The sequence below is a fragment of the Mercurialis annua genome, linkage group LG2 (assembly GCF_937616625.2).
Source record: "Mercurialis annua linkage group LG2, ddMerAnnu1.2, whole genome shotgun sequence".
NCBI lineage: Eukaryota > Viridiplantae > Streptophyta > Magnoliopsida > Malpighiales > Euphorbiaceae > Mercurialis > Mercurialis annua.
In genome coordinates this window covers 10828795-10838914 of record NC_065571.1, presented here as the reverse complement: position 1 = coordinate 10838914, position 10120 = coordinate 10828795, and positions in this window count along the sequence as shown.

Here is a 10120-nt window from a genome sequence, read left to right as displayed (position 1 = left end):
TTGTAATAAAATAAAACTAATTAAACTTTATTTAAAAAAAATCCTAATAATAAAAGAAAGTGGATAGTCAAAGATTTGCAAAAGTGTATATCTCCTTAGAGAACAGAAACACATACACACTTTCTCTAAGCAATTCAGCATTACATTCTCCAAAAACACTTTATTTCATCAAGCACTATGCACCACCCCACTTGGAGTTAGGCCCTACCTGCCTGCTCATCTTGCTCTTGCCTCAACATAATTTTGTTTTGAGCAAAATACTATAAGACCCCTCATATTTAATATAATTCACATTTTAATCCCTCTTATTTTAAAACTAAACTATATGGCTCCTCACTTTTGTTTCAGTCAACAGTTTAGTCTCTCCGTCCATTTTTAGTGTTAGTCAACGAAGTCAAAGGATTTAGAGGTAAATTAATTTTCAAACCTGAGGGACGAAATTATTGTCAAAAACAAAAGTGAGGGATGAAATCGTTGAGAAAAATAAAAGTGAAGGACCATATAATTTTGTTAACTTCGTTAACTAACATGCAAAATGGACAGAAGGGCTAAATAGTTGACAAAAATAAAAGTGAGGGGTTATATAGTTCGATTTTCAAACAAGAGGGATTAAACTGTGAATTATCTTAAAAGTGAGGGGTGTCATAATAATTTTCTCTTTTGTTTTCTTTCATCTTTTCTTTTTAGTTATATTTTTGATATTTTACTCTCTTCGTTCTAGTATAATGGATCATTTAAATAAATATAAAAATTGAAAAAGTATAAGTAGACTGATTAAAATTTATTTGTTTTGTTTATTAATTTAATTTTATTATTTAATAATATTTAGATAAATCATAATATATAAATAATTAATTTTTTATTATCTTATATTGAAATAAAAAGCAATAAATTTATTCAAGAATAATTATACATATTTATTAAAGGTAAATTAAATTTCTAATTTCTAGATTGTTTACTAAATATAAAAAATAATGTATAATTTAAAATACTAAAATAATGAAATAGTCTACCAATTTGGGACGAATGAAGTGATATGTATTATTTTTATTACGATCAATTTCTTCTCACCTTATTGGTTGATTTACTCCACTTATAATTAAAACCACTGCTAATTATAATTGAGTAATGCTATAATTTTTTTATTTGTCCATCTAACTAAATATATTTTGTCTATAATTACTTTTTTTTTTAATTTCAAGATGATTTTAACCGTTATCTTTCATATTATCCCTTCATAATAAATGACTCTATGATACAATTTACGATATATTTATTAACTAGTAATTTAATTAATAGAATTATATTAGTCTTTATACTTATAATTTAAGATAAAAATAACATTTTTTAACATGTACAATTTTAGTTTGATGAAAGAAAACAGAGGAAGTAATAACAAATTTAAAAATAAGAACTAAATCTCTTAAAGTACACTTAAACAAACATATTGGATATGTATCCATATTCGAGTAATTGACACCCAAGGGGTGAGCCCGATTCGTTTTAGTGTTCAAATTTTTAGAACCAACCCAAATCACCCCTATAAAACTCAAAATCGAACTTTCTTAGTTCGGTTTACCGTTATTAAAATTGTGTTTATAGTTAATAGTTTTACAGAATATAATGATTACTAATGATGATTTAATATTAATTTATAATAAAAATCTAATGGATAATAAATTTTAGTATTTTAATTTATATAATTTATATAAAAAAATTCAAAAAAATGGATGTTTGCTTTTTTGGTTAGGTTCGGTTCACCAATACTTAAAACCAAAACAGAACCGAAAACCGCAGTTTTTGAAAATCCTAAACCACATCGAACTATTTTAACCACCTTAATCAATCCACTCTCATTTTAGAATCGATTCGGTTTGATATTGCGGTTTGGTTCAGTTTTTACTCACCGCTATCCAAATCCAAGCAATAACTATTTAAATTCGAATAAAGCGAGTCAAACAATAAATATTGATGGACACCGAATCCTATCTTAACTATAATTGAGCCGAGTCGCAGGAGATTTACTCTTAGACGATATCGAATTCCCGCCAGAAGAACCAAATATATAAGGAAGATGGCCGCATCCACAGGATTCGCCATAATATCATTCAACAAGATAAAGACCGAATCCCCGAGGACTCGGACAAAACGCGTCGCCCAGGAATTCGGATAGGTTACGGATCTACTACGTAATCTCGAAGTATCTCTCCTATTTGGATACAAACTCCAACTTAGGAAGATAAGCTCTAACTTAGAAAGATGAGACTATTTAGGAAGACGTTCCTAAATAGAACTCATGTCTGAATAAGAAAGATCACTCATAATCAGGGTCAATCCCTATAAAGTAGTGTTCACTTTCCTACTACAACACTGATAGGTATGCAATCATCTACTATAAAGGAGCATGAGGTATGCCTAAACAAATAACTATATTAATGTACTCAAAACGCTGCTCAAAGCTCTAAACTGGTTTTAGCATCAGAGAATTAATCGGACAATCACTGTCCGGTTAGCTTCTACCCTATTTTGCAGGTCTCATTCACCGAATTAGAAGATAAACTCCATCAAATATTCATTTAAAGGATCACATGTGTATGCATGTTGCTTAAGTACTTTTTTGATGAAAATGTTTTAAAATTTATGAATTTATTATTATTATTGAAATGTAAAATCTATAGATTTATAAATTCCATCTTTTGTTTTCACTTTATTTCAATATTGTTTTTACATATTAAACTTTTAAAAAAAATTATGCATAATATTTTTCCTATATATCAATTAAGGAAAATTTAAAATTGAGTTAGAATTACAGTAAGTTTTTAAGATTGGAACAGAATTATTCAACAAAAGTCTTTATTTTTTTAATGAAATCACCACATTGGTGTAACTTTTTAGTATTTAATGACTAATTTAAGCAAAAAAATTATTTCAATACTAAACTACAAATTCAAATGAGTTTAGATATCACTAATGAATCATTCAAAACTATGATAGTAAAATTAACTTAATTGTATTATACGGATGGTTTTTATTTAGTCCCATATCTTTTGAAGTATTAAAATGTGTTAATGTTAAATTAAGATAATTTATGACTAAATAAATATGAATGTAATATTCCCAACAAAAAACATAAACAATATGTTGATTTATACATAGTATTTGCATCCCTTATAGCCATCAGATAGTGTGACCTGTTGGTCAGTTGACTTTCACCAATATGTGGGCACACAGATTTAATTTGATTGATTCATGTATATAACTTAATTTGTATCAATGTTTTTATTTATAACCATATTAAAGACATGTGAGCCCCTAACCGATCGATAAAATGACCATAATTTGGTCGTTGACTTAGTATTATTTATATATATATACTTTTTTAAATTTAATTGATGTAATTTTTTTATAAAATCTGATTTTAATTGATTTTATTTCTTTTAATTAGTGAAATGTGATGTATTAAATATAAAATAAAGATATACAAATGGTATTTTATTATTACTTAAAATTAAATAATATTGTAAAAAATTAATTATTTTGGAATAGATAAAGTAAATTTTTTGATCTCATGCTAAGTTACATTCATTATTATTTTTAAAAAAAATTATTGAATTTACGGGATAACTAAACATATGATAGGTTGGTCCATTGACCTCTTGGATTAATAAATTATCTTGATTTAAAAATAAAAATAAAATAAAAGGGAACTAATGTGGGAGGAGTTTAGATTATAGTATTTGATGGCACAAAATGGTGTTGGGATTGTAGCCATCCGATGGAATGACTGGTCGGTACGTTGACCAGAGAAATCAGTCCACTAAGGGACACGTGAACATATCTTAAGGTGGACAAAAAGCGGGTGTACAAGAGTGGGACAAGCTGCGACAACCCAGGGCTTGTACACGTGTCACAAGCTAAGACATCTTTGGTGGGGGTCTTTTGATGATGTGGAAATAACGTCAGCTTTATTTGGTTTTTTTATTTATATATTTTTTGTTCTAACGATGGACTAAAATTGAAGGGAAGAATTTTGGTTATTCAACTTTCGGTTGAAAAAATCCGGCACAATCCATGTGTCAATATTAATTGTTTAAAGGGTTAATATTAAAAAAAATCACAAACTTTATATGTTTTTTCATTTTAATTACACAATTTAAATATTTTCATTTTAGGCGAGAACTATCATTTTTTTCTTAATTTCATACACGGTGCTGAGTTGCCACGACTCCATTGGTATAATTTGCTGAGGTGGAAGTCATTTTATACCAATAAATGAGTGACACTTCAGGACCGTGTATAAATTTGAAAAAAAGTGGTAGTTAAGATACTTATATTATGCTTATGTAAGGGTAATATAGTCCTTTTATATTATCATTTAGTTTAGCCAATATAAAGGTTTCTTATTTTATTTTATGGTTTAAGGCTTTTCCTTCTAGTGTTAGCCACCATCTTCTCTTTTCTCTAATTAATGGTATTTATTATTTCTCTCATTATTGTTATTATGGTATCAGAGCCAATTTCTCACTCTTGCCATTGATTTAATCTCGTCCACAACTTTGACGATTTTTCGTGATTGTTTAGGTGTCGTCGTTGGTAATTATTTGGTTATTTGGAATATGTTGGTGATTTATCTCTTTTATTGGCGATTTCTCAGCTCGTCTTTTGGGTTTGTTCTATCTAATTAGTTGATTTAGTTTGTTGTTTGTTGATTTTATTGATATGGCCAAAACTAGAGATGATTCGCTTCAAGCGGTTAGTGTTCAGTTAGATGGTAAGAAATTTACATATTGGAGTTATGTGATGAAATTTTTTTAAGGGTAAACAAAAATGGGGTTATGTTTCGGGTGCCTTTTTAAGCCAAAGATAGTGCAGTTGCTGATTATGTGACTTTATTAGATAAATGGGACGTAGAGAATTACAAGATCATTGCTTGGATTAATAATTCTTTTAAGCACTCGATTTATACCCAGATAGCGAAATATGATACTGCTAAGGAGATTGTGGACGAGATTAAATCAATGGTACCTAATCACTCGATTGGTACCCAATCACGAGAATCGCGAAATTATGGACGAGATTATTCAATGACAAGAGCGAGAAATTGGCTCTGATACCATGATAACAATAATAAGAGAAATAACAGATACCATTGATTAAAGAAAAGAGAAGATGGAGGCTAACATTAGAAGGGAAAAGCCTTCAACCCTAAAACAAAATAAGAAGCCTTTATATAGGTTAAACTAAACAATAATAGAAAAAGACTGTACTACCCTTACACAAACATAATATAACTATCTTATACCACTTTTTCTCAAATTCATGCATGATGCTGAAGTGGCACTCATTCGTTGGTATAAAATGACCTTCACCTCAACGAATTACACCAATGAGCTGTGACACCTCAGCACCGTGCATGAATTTGAGAAAAAGTGGTAGTTCGTACATGAAAATGAAAAAAATTTAAATTTCGTGATTAAAATGAGAAAATGTGTAAAGTTGGTGAATTTTTATAACATTAACCCTTGTTTAAATAAAAGAATAAGACTTATAAACTTAAAAAATATGCATTAATGATTATTTTGTTTCTTTTTATTATTGGTTTTATCGGTTGTTTCGTAATAAATGAAAATAATTATATATCATCTGTTGGTCATAAGTAGATAACATAAAATGTATTTTATAAAAAATAAAAAGTAATTATTAGAAAATATTTTTCTGGTATAACAATATTTCTTGGCTACGGTTTAACGTTTTGTTGAAATAATAAAAATAATTGTAATCGAGGTATGATCAAATCTCTTTTTTGTCTTATCGCTAGTAGGTTTGATATCATGTTTAGTGTTTGTTTGTGTGCTTGTTTTTAATCTTGTCCTAAAAAATCTCATTTGCATGTCGTTAAATATATCAAATATTTACATGGCACTTTGAACCTAGGAATTTGGTACCCTAAAAACGTGGACCCTAGGTTGCTTGCTCACTCTGATGCCGGCTATGCGGATAGTCTTATTGATCGTAAAAGTACCTCCAGAGCTTCTCAATTCTTAGATCATAGTTTGATCTCTTGGAGTAGTAAAAGGCACATTCATGTGGCTTTGTCAACCACGGAGGCTGGATATGTAACGGTCGGGTGTTGATGTGTTCAAGTCCTATGGATTAAGCAACAACTCAATGATTACAGTATTGCACTTGCCAACATTTCCATCAATGTTACAATGCAAGTGCAATTAACCTTTCTAAAAACCCTATTCAACACTCTAGGGATAAACACATAGATATTCGCTATCATTTCATTCGTGGTCATGTGCAAAATGGTAATGTTGTGATTGAATTCATCAACACAACTAATCAACTTGCGGAAATCTTTACCAAACTTCTTAATAAACATCAAATGAATTTCATTATTAGAGAAATTAGTATGCTTGATGGTAGCTCTTTATCTTAATTTTTTTTTGCTATGTTTGTGTGCTCTTATTTGATGGTTGGTTAAGTGTCTTTTCGTTACTCACATTCCTAAAATGAGTATAATTTTGACTTGTCCATATTGTTTTTAAGTGTTGTTTTTTATCAAAGTCAAAATTCCTTTAACACTAGCTTTAAAAATCTTTAAAAATCTGTTTATTTTTATTTTTAAATGATCGCCTAAATGATCTGTAAACGATCGTTCATGTCTATTCGAGCGATTATTTTTTAACGATTGCTTAAAATATCTCATTTCCCTCCTTTTTCTTCAAAGTTACATGCTACAGAACGAACTGGTAAACGATCTATAAACAATCGCTTACAATTTTTTAAACGATCGTTTATTGTTTTGTATGATTGTTACTTTCAATTTTCTAGTTTTCATATCAGCTTCCCCTTCCTTTTTCTTTTCTTTCTTTTTTATCTTCGTCGCCCTCTCCACCTCAACACCTCCGTTTTCCACCAAATTACTTCAATTAACAACCAAAACCTTCATTAAAACCTCCTTTACATCAGTTCTCTCATTAGTTTCACGTTTTAATCAGTTTGTTGTTCGGGTTTTTCATAATGTGACTCGCATTGCTTGTCATGTTGGAGCCGTGTCTCTCAATGACCAGTTTCCGCCATTTAGGAATCAATCCTCTTCCGTTTTGGATACATACTTTCTTCTCAATGCATGTATCATCGTTCTTGACCTTGTGTCTCAATCCTATGTCTTTCGTGGTGAGTCGGATGAACTCGGTCCCATTCCTCCCCCTGATCTTTGCGATGAAGAAGATCCTCACAATGAGGGCTTCCGAGCACCTTATCTGCCTATCTATTTTATGTCTACAACTCGTACTTTTGATCACGCGTCTTCTTCTTCTTAAAACAATCTGTTGAACTCTATTCTTTCGAGTCTTCAATCCTTTCGCTCCTCGGTAAAGTCTAGCTTCACCCTTATGGATACTCGTTTTGAGTCGCTCGGTACTTCAATCACCAATGCTCACTCTATGTATGATCGTCGTTTTGGGAGTATTGAAAGGGATTTGCACACGCTTCACATTCATCACGGGATTGGTTCTAGCTCCGCTGCTTCGATGGACGATGACACTTCGGGACATGGTGATGATTTTGATAGTGGTGATGCTTGACTTTATTTCGCTTTATGTTTTTGTGCTATCTTTTTTAGACTTATGGACACATGTGGTTGATAGCTTATTCTGGTTGGTTTTTGTTTGCCATTATGGTTTGTTGTTTAGCCTTTTCGAGTATTGTTTAGCTCTATCGTTCTGTTGGCTTGAGACCTTTGCCATATGTTTTTGTTGGCTTGTTTTCTTTAGCCATATGTTAGTTATCTATGTTGATGTTGTTTGCTTTTGGTATTTGTTATCTTTCTCGTGGTTTATTCCAATGCCTTTTCGCTCTTATTGCTTGCTTTTATCGTCTTCCTTTTTGCATATAGCCAATTGAGGGAGAACATTTAAACGTTTCACTTGTTAAATATTGTCTAAAAATATTTTAAAATTAATTTAGAAACCTTAAGTTGTTATCATTTTGAGGGGGAGTTCGCTCACTCCATTTCTTAATTTGTTTTTAGGCCAATTGCTTGTCTATATCAAAAAGGGAGAGAATGTTGGACCATGTGTCATTTAACCTTATTTTGATATTGCGTTTATTTAAGTCTAACTTGTTTCAAGCAATTACGCAACGTTTTTTGAGTGTTTTTATGAACTTCATGATATAAACGATCGTTCATATTGTAAACGGTCGTTCAAAATTTTTGGTTCAACATTTGGTCATTTCCTTCCAAAGACAGTGTAGGGAACGATCAGTTAAAAAATCATTCAAAATAAAATGAATGATCGATTAACTAGTTTAAACGATCATTTACTATCATTTTTTAAATGATTTTTTGAACGTTGAAAATGAACGATCATGCACTATTTTTGAAAGATCGTTTAGTTTGTTCAGACACTTCATTAATGAAGATTTTCAAGAAAAAAATAACTGAAAGAAATTGGTTTGGACCAATAGGATTTTGACACATCATCAAAAAGCTATTAAGGACTTTTCTAACACATTGAATTTGGTTAGAACAATCATTGCAAACCTTTAAAACTCTCAACTACCAAAAACTCTCTAAAATTTATTGTTCATCAATCCTCCATATTGATTGCTTGTTGTTCTGGTTCGTTAGAGAATTTATTGATTTATTTATAAATTACTAATTAAATCTTATAAAAATCAATTAGTTGTAAGTTAGGAGTTTAGTTTTAGAAATATTTCAAGTTGGGTGTTAAGCTTTACAACACCATTTTGTAATTTGTAATCAAATTTTTTTAGTGAAAATCTCAATCATTAATTGAATAGTGGATGTAGGATTGTTTTTAATTCGAAGCACTTTAAAATTACTTCATATTATTTTCCTAAACTCTAATCTTCTCTAAATTTTTTTTAATTTTTTTTATAATTAGTCATTAAATCTAATTCTCGCCACTTCCCCTCTTAGGTATTTTACTATGCGAAGGAGCCTTAAGCACTTGTACAATGATCAAGTCAAGGCTCCATCCTACACGCCATCTTCAAATACCATATGTATACATTTAAATTGATTTCACAAAATTGATAAATTTGCTGAATTTATCAAAATAGGATAGATCGGCACATTTTGAATAAATTTGTGGAAGGAAAAGATTCAATTTTTTTGGCATTAAACTTTTATATAAATTAATCATAATAGATTTTACATATTTAATCCATAATTCTTCAAAATAAATTCAGTTGCATCCACTTTAATATTTTAAAGTGCACAAAAAGCTTCTTAATCCTTTAATATATTTTAGAATTGATGGAGTCTGCCTTCTGAACCGGTGAGTGAACCTGCAAAACAGGGTAGAAGCTAATCGGACGGTGGTTGTCCGATTAACTCTCCGATGCTAAAGTCAGTCTAGAGCTTTGAGCAGCGTTTTGAGTATATGAATGTAATTGTGATTCTAGGCATACCTCGTGCTCCTTTTATAGTAGTCGAATATACCTAGTAGAGTTGTATTAGGCAAGTGAATCCTACTTTATAGGGATTCGGCAATATCGTAGGGATTCTCCTGATTTGTCGTGATCTACCTTAATCTGATAAGAGTCCTATTTAGGAACGTCTTCCTAAATAGTCTTATCTTCCTAAAGTAGAGCTTATCCTTCCATATGTAGTGTTTGTGTCCAAATAGGACAATATTTCCATATTTAGTCGTTTACCCGAATCCCGGACTCGATGCGCTCTCGGCGGATCACGCGGGATTCGGTCTTTATGTCACCGAATCTAAAGAGATTCGGCATTTCCTTCATATCTTCGGATCTTCAGGGGGAGTCCGGTATCACCTGAGAGTGGATCTCCTGTAACTCGGCTCCATTATACTTACAATAGGATTCGGTATCCATCATTAGCCCCCCGCAAGTGAGCTGAAGTAGTTTGGCATTTATGCCTTAGTGGATTTTAGCTCTTTTGGAGCTGAGTTCTTTTATACGGGCGAGTCGTTTTGTATTCCGGGCGAGTCGTTTCATATGTTTGTGGGCGACGTTTCATCTTTAGTAAGATTCTTCGTTGCCACGTGTCGTCTATTAGTAGAGGGTTATGACCGGATGAAGGACAAGTGTCTTCATGCGCTATTAGTTGGTCCTTATTTGT